General features: G+C 34.6%; 1 protein-coding gene across 1 annotated transcript in view; it reads left to right on the top strand.

The window, feature by feature from the left end:
* The window catches only part of LOC143632434 (floral homeotic protein AGAMOUS-like), a 96,425-nt gene that overhangs the window by 20,460 nt on the left and 63,206 nt on the right, over positions 1–12,759 (top strand). The gene's annotated exons all lie outside the window — the stretch shown is intronic.

A 12,759-nucleotide genomic window follows, 5' to 3' on the forward strand; every position in this document is an offset into this window, starting at 1 on the left:
GAACTTTAGCAGGGATGCCTGTCTTCTTATCAACTTGTGGAGCTAGTGTAGTCTCTAATCACATCTATGGTATCATTACATAAACAGTTGTAAGTTTTTAAGTATCTTCGCCCCCCCTCTACATTCTATATAAACTAGTATTTTACCCGTCCGGTGGACGGGAATGTCTTCACGGGATTGTGACCACATTTATTCAGTAACATGAATGAGTATAAAGCAAGTCAAGATAAAGATACTGGTATTACAAGAAACAGTAACCAACTCTAGTTTTATACCCATTCGGTGGCCATGTGTTTTAATGTAATTATAAGGCCAAAAATGTGACTTGCGATATCAAAGTACGAAACCCGTTATATATTTACGGTCAAGTTAATAATTAATGTCGGCAAGAAATCCGGGCACGAGACGAGAGCTTCAACACGCGTTTAACTTCAACAGGAAAGCTTCTAGATTATGTTTTTATTTTGCTATATATATGTCACATGTTATCATATGTGTGTGTGTTTTGACGGTGTAAACAACCACCCAAGGGGAGCTCACCTTGGGTGGGATCGGTTCGTTTAATTTTATGAATCATTTGTACCGGTTACGAGATCGTTCCTTTATTTTCTCGTTATATTATTTATGTTCGGCCATTTGTTTCACCGCACCCGTCTCGAGCACACTTATCAAGAACAAAGCCGTTCGTTGTCGGATCCAGTTCCGGAACCTACAGTAATGTATAACATTTTCTTTCTTTGATCGACCCAGCTTTTCCCGGCTTTTCAACGCTGTAATAAGTTTAGAAGACTTAGGTTGTATGCAACGATATAAATAAAAATTAGTTGATTTGTATTGATTTAAATCTAGATCAATTTAATTGTGACTCCACGCTTTCCAATGAAACCTATTGAGGCTTGTTCAAATGTATTACTTGTTATTACATAACATTTTGGTAATAATATGTCAAGTGTAGGGCCATCTACGCCGACCTCTAATTCATTTTGTGTTAAATTTTGGCATTTTAAAGCCAAAGGAGCTTACTATTTGTAAGTTTTAGTTAATAAAGGGTGATGATATTCCAACTTGACAATAACCGAAATGCCTTGATACCACTTGACTAAACGCTCCGTTACAAAGCCGTCTTCTTTTATATACAGTTAAAAAGAAAGAATACAATTAAACTAAACATAAAAAAATGTTGGGTTACGTTTATCAAGAGTTCATATCCTCAAAATTGATGTCATTAGTTCGGTACCACCTGCCCTCCTCACAGGCCAAAGCTTTAGATGATAGATTCATGCTCCCTTTCCATAAAGCATCAAAACTGCACAAGATGACATTTTAATATATGGAGCTTGAAATTTCAGTAAAGATTTAAATCCAAATTCAAAGATGTGTAGAGTAAAGCTTAAGAAAGTGACACATGCCGTCAAGGATAAAGAGGTCATTTTCGAATTATTTAAGCAGGCAGCAGGGGAAACTAACTAAATTAGATCAATTAACGGGATAATTTTGACACGTTCTTGAAAAACATGATTTCGACGCGTGACCCGTTTATAATAGCAAACCTTTACACAGTACCGGGATAATGTAACTCGTCATCAGTGAATAATATTATTCCCCGTCACCCGCTAATAATACCAAATTTCTAACCTTTTATCGAGGTAATTTTGACCATTAACTAACCACCCACTAATATTAAAAAATATTAACCCGTTTCCTGGTTAATTTTTAATATGTTAAACCTTGTGACCCGTTCCTAAGAAAAAACACAGTTTCGACATACAGTGGCATAACCCCGTTAATAATACTTTATGACCCATTCTTAGTGAGAGCATTACACACAACCTACTTTATAAGGTTACGACTCACATAGATTTATCTTATATAAACTAACCATGGAGATCGGGTTTTGAGCTTCCACTGCACTCGGATATTGATGAACTGTCTTCCCTGAACGGGGGTTCTAAAACTGGAGCTGGAATATGCTGGTACGTTTCAGCGTACCATCAGAGTGTTCTTCGTAAATACCACACAATTCGGCAATACCAAGCCATCTTCATAAAGATCTAATAGGTAAATCCTGTGGATACAATGCGTAACCATGAGTCCCTAAATACAATTATTATATCTTTAACGAAAGATAGTGAAATAATATTAAACAAAAATTTTATGATAACAAACATAGTAAATGTTACATTTATTGTTACCTGTTGGATGTAAGATCTGGTAAATGGGAAGAACATCCTTCTTTCACAGGATAGTTGCTAATATCTTTGGTGTCACCATGAAAAGATTCAGTTGGATGTAAATTCAGCCACAAACAGTTTCATTTGTGGTATTATTCACAGTTACCCGAAGCAGTAAGGACAAACAACGAAAGATGCTTCGATGGTATTTTATCGCAGTTGCAGATAGTAGTAGGCTAGTAGCTCGGAAAGGCATGCCACTAAAAAACTTCAAAAACAGGTCATTGAAATCTCAAAATATCGTGTTAATTAATAAACGTAACAAAACAGTTTACTTCAAAGTAATAAACTTAGTGGTCTAATTCTTTAATCGCTTCCTTATCTTAAAGTGCTGCTTACATAATACATATATAGATATCACTGATTTCTCTTGTAAACTAAACGTCCCATAATCATAACTGAGCACCTTGGGCGCTTTTCAAATTAACCAAAATGACTCAATATAATATTTTGATGTAAAAAGAATATAGATTAACTAAAATTAAAAGTCGATCTACTAACCATCGTACACCCTCAACTAAACCCGCATGATCAGTACGACAACTTGTTTGAGTTTTAGGATCTTAAGTCTTAACATTACCATTTTAAATTCAATTAACTAATCAAAATGACAATTTTACAATTTTACCCTTTTTATTTAAAAATGATAATTTTACGACTTATAAAACATAAATAAGCCGACCTTAAGAGTGCTCAAGTTATTTGATGTTTGTAGCCACCACAAAAAGAAGCATACTCATGGAGCTTGGGGTATTGTTGAGCATTACTTGTACCTGCATACATAAAATAAAAAAAAACCGTGAAGTTTATGATATGTGCTTCTTTAGCCCATTTCCTTCTTCTACAAACTGAAATGACCTCTTTGCAGGCCTTGAAAGATTAATTTTATGTATATGCATTCAAGGATCATAGTGTGGGTTTTCATTTGGGTTGACTTTTAATTAGGTTTCTGAATTTGAGACGCATCCTTTTTATAGCTTGTTATGTTAACTTGAATGACTAGATAAAGATAAGCAACAGTTAAAACAAAATATTAAATATTTAAGGGTGTTAACAGTAACTTTTGTTAAAACTTCTGTTCATCCTTTCAAAATGACAATTTTACCCTTTGTATTATAAAGTATTAAACTGCCATTTTGAAAAAATTATAAGATTTGAGGTCTTAACTCAAAAATAAAAATATTATCATTTTCATACTCATATACTCAGTAGATCAACATAGGAAGCAAATAATTAACAGAACAATTCTTTGAACATTAATAACTTATTAATAAACAAATTGTGTTTTACATTTGGGTCACACGTCATTAAAAACAAAGAAGTTCAAAAACATAACAGATAAAGGCATTACCTTGACATGAGTACTACCAAGTAGCAGCAAATATGGAACACAGCCGCGCGCTGTCAAACAAAAAAAAAAGATTATTGAACGCAAACCAGACAGATTAAAAGAAAAAACCGTAACCTAAATCAAGAATGAACATAAACATTGCCTTGACAATGAAGAAAATATGAATGAAAGCTTGGTGCTTTACCTTGACGTAAACTGCACATGGTAGTAGCAAACAACCATCCACACTGCAAACTAACAGTACAAAACACAACAAATATTATGAGGCACCTAACAGTAAACACTTAAAAAATTGCAAAGCGGTAACCAATTTTGAAAGAAGAGAGGTAGAAGGACCATACTTCACCTTCTCAAAAGACGCTAGCAACATCTGAAAACACAACTGCTATGGTTAGTGTTGGTTCAGGCCCCACAAAACACACACTACACTCACGTATGCATGTATTCTGTATAACTTGGAGAAAGAAGAAAGTTTGCCGTGATGAACAAAAAGGGTACTAAATTAATAAAACAAATGGATATTATAGCCTTGCAACGCAACGTGGGAAACAAAAAGAAAACACTATAACTACCAACTTCAACTTAAATAATGGGTAAAAGTAGCAGACTCACTCTTCTAAAATCTAAACGTGCACTCCCATAAACTCCTAATAACTTGGTCAACTTTGGACTATATCTTTGTTTACTCATGCAGAAACATGCAGTGATGCAACAGACTATTTTAAACCCATTTCTATTTTATTTGACCCGTTCCTTGAACCGTGACCTGTGATCCGTATAAACCTGAACCGTCATGACCCGACACCCCGCCTCATAATCAAATAAATAAGAATCTTAAAACAATAAGCACCTCTTTATTACATACCTTCCTCCATGGGAGGCCTCTTACCGACCACAAATGTAAGTCAAGCCGCATCTGCAATCAATAATATATATATATATTATGAAAACACAACACAAGGAAATGCTAAACAAAAATTAGAATGCAAAAAAACATACTGCGGCTGACCTTGACCATTCTAGTTTGGCGAAGCACCATCTGCTGCTGCATTAAGAAAGCCCGACGCCGAAGACAGTAGGCAATCAATTGATATTGGTGAAGAGATGGATGAGTGATTACCGTTTCTGTTTCATTCAATCGATAGCAAAGTACCAGTGGTATATACACTCAATTGATTCGAAGATCTAAAAATCGAAACCATCCATTTGGCAACCGAATCGAATCTGTCGAATCCCTTAATACAAATAAATTAAAGTAGCAAGGTTGTATAGGCATGTGAAGGAACATGGGAAGGGGCGGTAACCGCCTGAAACTGCCAGCGCGTAGAAGGGAAAATAACTGGTTTAAGCTTATCCGAGGGCTAAGAATCAATCTTTAAAGCTTATCGAAGGGCTGAGAATCAATCTTGAATTTACATCACACGGTCAGGATTAAAACTTACTCTATGGTAACCTATTAATATAATAGGAAGGCAAAATATGAGTGAGAGTACTTGATAAAGGACGAATGTTTATAACCTCATCATGTAGTTTTTGTATCAGGCGAATTAAGTTTCGATGTCTCTATACCATTCTTGCAAGGTTTTATTCGCAAATTGTCGGCCATTATCGTTGACTAGATATAATGGGAGGCAAAAATAAAAAACACTATATGCTTCCATAAAAAGTTCTTTTATGTTGGTGGTGGTGACTAGCGGTTTGGCTTCTATCCTTTGTGAAGTACTTTATTGCGACTACCTAAAATTTCATGTTTCATGCTACCTCTAGGAATGGTTAATGTCTATGGACCATTTCTAGAAGGGCCAAGCAAAAGTCACTGGACTTGATCGTTCTTGGGCCGTAACACGTGAGATTTGTTTTCTAAATATGTTAATATGTTGTATTCGGACGTGGACGAGTTTATTTTTTGGTTTAGTTATGGTGCCTTAACTCGATATCGACCAAAATCGTGTCGACTCGTAGCCGCATCACACGAGTTTTATTACATGTGGCTTTAAATACGTTTATTTTATCATAAAATATACGATTGTCAATATTATTATGTGCGTTTACTTTTCTTTTTTTTTTTGAATTATTGTTGTTACCATTACGAGCCTAATAAATACCGACTGAATTTGGGCCGTTGCACCACTATAACATGGTGGTTTTGTTACCTATATACGTTAATTGCGATTCTCTTTCTATATTCCAACTTGAACAGACCAGGTTCTATCGCCCATTTGGCTAGGCAGCCTGATATTTTAGGTTTTCTCTAAATTTGTTGTAGTGAATAACTAGTCAACACTTTGTTTGTATGTGCTTGAAAGTATCGTATTAATCTCTAGGAGATGTGTACAAGCGCAGATACTAGTTTAACCACACGGAAGTGTGTTCAACCTTTTAGTGGTGATTCTCAAATCATATCGGGTATGTATTTTGAAAATCATATACTATTCTTCTATTAGATCTCCATAAACTGATTTGGAAATAAAAATTTAATACTGATACGATTTCCACTGCGTATTTGATTAAAAAAAACTGTCACGGAACCCCCACTGGGTCTATGTTGACACAACGAAAGAGAGAACAGATTATGCAATAACTACTGTGATTCGATTGATTCAATAAACCGATTACAATGAGAATTCAAACAATAACAAAGAAGGAGATGAGAAGCATATTCAAAGAAGAGGGATGAGAAGACCAGAGACAAAGCTTTCTAACATTTTTCATAATTCGTAGCTCTTCTTCTAACACTACTTATAACCTATGATGGCCTCGTCACGAACTCTTTTGTTGGTCTCTAATACTCTTTGTTGGGTTACTTTATCAGGCCCACTGTGGTGAGGTTGCTATTAGAAGGCTAAGGTCCAATAGTGATCACAATAGTCTAATTAATATATTTCACTTCAGCTAGCAGGTTATCACGATGGCTTGTGTAGCCTTTGGTCCTTACGGCCATTTTTTTAGTCATTGTGTTAGGGTCATTATGGTCACTCTGTTTTAAGTCGTGTTAGGATCATTAAGGTCATTCTTTTTTAAGTCATATTATTGGTTATCAGAATGGTTTGTGAAGAATTTTTGAGTCATTTTGTTATCAGCATTACTGTCTGTTTTGAGAATGTTAACATCACAAGAGATTGACGACAACATTAACATCACAATAAATTGACAACAACATCCATAGATTGACAATAAAAAAGCATATGCTTACAGCTTCAAACAACTAAAATCCACCAGATTTTCATGGCAACAAATACTAAACCTAACGCATATTGTTTATTGCACTTGGACTTTGTCAATGAGAGTTGCTCTTTCAATTTTTTTGTTCTCCTTTTGCAACAATTTGCTCATTAATTCCAAAAACTTCAACTTCATGTCACTATATTTGCAATTTCCTTGTCAACATCCTGTTTTCACATAAACCAATTTCTTCTTATTACTTTCAAATAGATTCAAGAACTATAGAACTAAAGTGCTTGTTCTTTGCAACTACAAGAAGATTAAAAACAATAGCTATAGAATATAATAATCAAACTAATTGAAAGAGTAGGAACTGATTTGATTGAACAGAAACCGTATATATCAGAGAAAGGGCTTTGTGTTTCAGTTGTTAATTGCTGCCAAGAACCCTAGTATTTTATCATAGGAGAATGCGGTCACCGACACCAAGAAGCTTCCTCTCCAAGCTAAGCCCATTAAGAAAAACAGTCCAGTAGAGACCAGCAACCAAAACGTATTACAGGCCCATAAGCAATATATTCATCATCCACATATTAAAAAAAACAATATATTAGACAAGGTATAAAAGTGTAAACCAAATATAAAACTGAAAAGTATTATGTTATTTTAACAAACTTGCTGTCCATTCTCTAATAAGAATTAAAACGAATCAATATAAGAGAATTGAAATCTAAGCAGGAGAATCAAATGTGAAACTTACTTGCCATAAGAGGCAGTCATAAAATTCCTCCCAAATTCGAGGACTTCTACCACCTACAACTCGAAGGATTTCAAGGTTATTGTGATGGACGTTCCATCCGAGTCAACTTTAAAGATTCTAGGGTTCTTGTATGTGATGCATGAAGAAGATGAAGACAAACTTATGTCGATCAAGTGAAACTAGCGTTTCTAAGTCTTAAAATTGAAAGTGTAGGAGGTGTTTAAGTAGTTTGAAGAATTAAAAAAAATGTTTTTAACAGCTAAGCAACCATGTTAACGTCCACGTAACCCTCCATGCCATCCCAAATTAGCATCATCTAATTACGTTAGTGTTGGAACCTATTCCGAGTGAGGGGGAAGGTCCCTAACAATTACAAGAATGGAGATCAAATGAGATTATATAGTAAAGGTGCTTGGTCTTCAACGTGAATGAATATACATGTCCATCTCTCCTTTATTTATAGGAGAAGATATTAATACATATTGTATATCGGTTTATCTATTCCAGCTAGATCCTTTGGTCCGGCCTCATTTCCTTCGGGCCTTGCTGGCTCGAAGATCTTTACCTCCTGGTTCTTGTCTCCTATCCCGGATTTTGCGTGCCTCGGGCCACCCATTAGATCGGACATGCTATATGGAGTTTCCCTCGCAAAGGGTTTCCCTCCAAACCATCTTCTAGAATCTCTTGTGCTATTGGGCCTGTCTTCATTGGGCCTCGTTCGGACTATTGGGCTTGTTGTTACTGGGCTGGAGCCTGCTCATGAGGTCCATCTCATGGGTAGGCTCTTCAAGTCCCCTCAGTCTATTGTGCTCGTTATTTATGACGAGTACAATGGACTCACAACAAGTCTCTATTTTTCCTCCGTCTTGACCACCTCTTGTGTGATCCTCATTATTCTCCGATTGACCTTTATATGGCCGGGGGTATCTTTGATACCAAAAGAATATCCATAGAACTATTATATGCTGGTTCTTGACTTACGAGCTTTCCCCTGAGCCATTGTTCTTTTTAACTTAGGCCCCATCCATTTTAGCAACATGTGTTATTTTAATCCTTTCTTTCGGGTTGATATCACCACTTCTATAGACTAGTTGGACAGGCCCTTACTCATTCTGGAACCTTTGATTTCATTTAGTTACTTGGGGAGGTCGTTTGGTTACTCTCTCTTTTGGGCTTCCTTTCTAGGGCAGCTTCATCAGGTCTCCCCCGTCTGTGGTAAGGGTGATGAACTAACTCGGACTTTTCATTGACTTAAATTATCCAAACCCCCTTTTATCTTTTCAAACCATCGTTAGGCCCATACCTAGACTGGCGATAGTTCTGAAAAAGCTTCTTACGCTCCCCTAAAGATGTGATGACACCTTTCGACTCGCCAGCCTTTCTCATAACTACTTGCTCCCTTTTCTTACTTTTAAAGTTGCATTTCCTATCTCCTTCTTATCTGGTTGGTAGGATATTTGGTTAGAGTAACTAGAACTCCCTAAGTATTTTGATTTCTTCTGGGCTTTTCTAACTTGGACCTCATCATGGGACGGAGGCCTATTTTCACAGCAGGCTTTGGAAGTCCCCCTAGTCCTTATTCTGATGGACAAGAGACTAATGTAGTCCTAGTTTATCTATCACATATGGGATAGGTTCATCACTTTTAAACTCACTCATTGGACCAGTTTCGAGTGAGATCCTCCTTTGATATTTTGGTTGAGGTAGATGATATGTAGTTCACATGTTCTTGATCCAATTCTCTTGATTATTTAAATCTACCTTGATAGAAACACACTGTCCTTCTTCTATTTTGACTTATCAAATTTGGACCCAGTATAGCCGAGATGGAGAAGTCATGGATGAGACAAAGATAACACATTTCTAAAATCATTCCCATACAATTGGCCCAATCCTGGAATCACCTCTTCAGTTAGCAAAAGGCTCATCGGTGAAAAATAAATTGACAGTTGGGACAAATCTGATATATTTCTTTAGTTGGGATCAACACCAGTTAATTGAGAAAAGTTAAGATTATTAAAATCCAACTAGTTGGCGACCCCGCGTGTTGCGGTGGATCAAACCTAGTTGACATACGCATATGTTGTTGCTAGACAACAATATTATAATTACAAAAGAGCAGTTGATTTTTGTTAGCAACATATTAGTTACAAAATAGAGTACCATAACCACAAACAACCGATTTGCTAGGTAAACTATACCATAACTACAAAAGATAAGTAGTTGTTATCTTAGCCACATTTTATCTAAAAGTTGTGTAGCTTGAATATTTGCATAGTTGTCCTAATAGCTCCATATTTGCGCCAAAACAACCTGCTTCATGTGTTCTAATTTTTTACCACTTAGTGTTTCTTCACTTTGCTTCTTGGTATTTGCTTGCAAATTTGTTGGAAAGTATAGTTAGTTATTCATGTGTAGCTTGTTACAAAGTATACAATTAAAGTAATCTTTCCTATTATAACAAAGTAAAATAATTATGGACACTTGTCATTTTTTAGTTAATTCTCACAATTATTTTCTCTCCAAAATTAATATCTTAGTTTACCCTAATATATGTAATAGATAAATAATTATTCATTTTTCTTTTACACTCTATTTATATTATATTTATACATTTTTATAAAATAAATATTAACATATTATTTTACTATATATTCCAAAATATTTGATGCAATCCAAAAATTAACAAAAACCATGTTTGCCAAAGATTGAAAATAATATAATTTCAAATGTTATCATTAACATATTATACTATGATTGTAGAAAATTGTAAAGAAAAACAAAACTCGAATATGCTTTCATATTACAAAGTAATTATTTTTTTAATCATTAAATTATAAATATATGCTTAAAAGTCGATCCATTCTTTTAAAATCAACCTATTTATCTTCTATTATTATTATTATTATTATTGTAAATTGGCATATACATTTATAAATTATAAATGGGAAAAGTGAATACGGTGTTGTCAGTCGTCTAAGCTTACAAGCCAAACCCATCAAAACTACGTAGTTTTGACCATAATTTCCTGAAAGCCATTCAGTTAAGTTACATCTATTTGGGAACAGGAGTATTCGGACATGCTTGAGTCATCGTTCATCCGAATTCCGACAATCACTTGCATAATATTAGGGCCAAATAAGAAAAAAGGTGAAATAAAAACAAAAGTAGTGTGAAATAAAGATTCAAGATGAACTAGTGACTGGTTTAATCAAAGACGAACTTAAAAAATATTGTATTTGTAGCCATCATAGAAGCTTCAAAGGGTGGTTCAAATGGATTTGTTTTGATGTGTTGGTGCTCTTATTAGATATCAAATTCGGAAAAAAAAATTGTTTGATAGTCTATGCACAATCCATTCGAATGATTTTCACAATTATTTTGAAAGCTATAATTTGGGAAAAGCTTTTGGTTATTTGCTAGTCTGTTTGTACAATTCGTGTAAATGATGAATTACAATAGTACTTTGGATGAAATAAACATAAAAGATACCACATCAAGAAAAGTGGATTACATAAAGAAGGATACATGGACAAAGAAGGATACAGGGATTGTGGGGTTTTTTTTGGCAGGTAACAAATTAACAAAATCTTGCCTTGTTATATAAGATCTTGGTTAAATTAGAAAATATTATATCAAAACTACGTAGTTTTGATGGGTTTGGCGTGTAAATTAGACGACTGACAGCACCGTTTTCACTTTCCCCTAAAGTAAAATATTCACAAAATTGAATGGGTTCACATGCTATTTTTTATGTTGTCATTATGACAAAGCCCAGAAGCCCCCCTGAAACTTATTAAAATCTTTTTCATGGTGTAGCTTAGAAAAACATAGTTTTTAAAGAACATTCGTCGTAACAATTTAATGTTCTCCTTCATTTCGATTGTGGTAAATTGATAAACATATCAATAAAGGTAACGCTTCTTCTGTATTTAGGCTGAGCGGTTAGAGTTACTATCATATGACAAGTCTTATTTTCGAAATTGGTTCATAACCAAAATTCTTTCAATTATACATATATCATACTGACAATGAGAATGAAATTTTCAATCAAAAGAGTGTTCTCGGGTACGTTTTTGCACGCGTATTTTTTTAGTAAGTTCATCTAAAGAGAATCATTTTGTGATATCAATAAAATCAATTTATGTGCACATGGTTTAGATATAAGTATAGATGTAATACATTTTTTTATATACGTTATACAATTATTTGCTTTACTTGAAATTTTATAATTTTGATCATCCCGTATGTGACATGGGCTCTAAAACTAGTACTATAATATTTTGACATTTCGTACACCACTCTTTGCGCCTTCTCCTTGTCAACCATTCATACCTACCAACATAATAATCTAGGTAAACTACCATAATATCACAAAAGTAAAACCTAAGTAATTTGCATTTAAGTTTTAAGTGTCAAATTAAAAAAGTTAATATCAAATTTGACAGGCCATGACTTTGATTATGGAGAAATTTCAGTGAACTGCTATAGTTACAACTAAAAGTATTCATGTAGACTCAATAAAAACAACATGATTTTGCTTAAACCACAGGGATGTATAAAATCTGCTATAGTTACAACTAAAAGTATTCATGTAGACTCAATAAAAACAACATGATTTTGCTTAAACTACAGGGGTATAAAATCTTTAGCAATAATCTAACTTTTTCTATATTATAATTCTTACAAAAATGCACATGAGTTATGCCCCGGAAACCTCGTGGACACTCATTCAAATTTATTTAGCAACGTGATAAGATAAAATTAGATGTTAGTTTTATATGCTTACAGCTGGAGATGATTAAATAGGTAAATCATTAAGTTATTGAATTATGCTATACGATAGTTTGATTTGTTAATGGATTTGTAATTTGTAGGTCCCTACACGGGTGGATCTAACAACGTCTTTGGATCAACCTAACTTAGTGCTGGCGGAAATCACACTAAGCAACCAAGAGGTCTCGGATCTTGAGTTTATTTTTGGTTAAGGAAAGGAGAGAGTGAGAGAGAGAGAGAGAGAGAGCCGAGAGATGAGAAGAGGAGAGAGTAGTGTTTTTCTCAAAAGGTTTTCTATTGTGTATTAACTCCAGAACTTCTTTACTTCTCATGGCATGCTTCCTATTTATAGGGAAGCATGCATGAGAAGTAAACCACTTCTAATGCCCAATGGGCTTCTTTACAATGGGCCGTGGCCCAACAATGTACAAAATGATCAATTGGTCCAAATACATAACTGAATCAATACAAAAGACTAA

The sequence above is a fragment of the Bidens hawaiensis genome, unplaced genomic scaffold (genome assembly GCF_021521415.1).
Source record: "Bidens hawaiensis isolate Kalapana, Puna unplaced genomic scaffold, B.hawaiensis_p1.1 tig00006390_1, whole genome shotgun sequence".
Lineage (NCBI taxonomy): Eukaryota > Viridiplantae > Streptophyta > Magnoliopsida > Asterales > Asteraceae > Bidens > Bidens hawaiensis.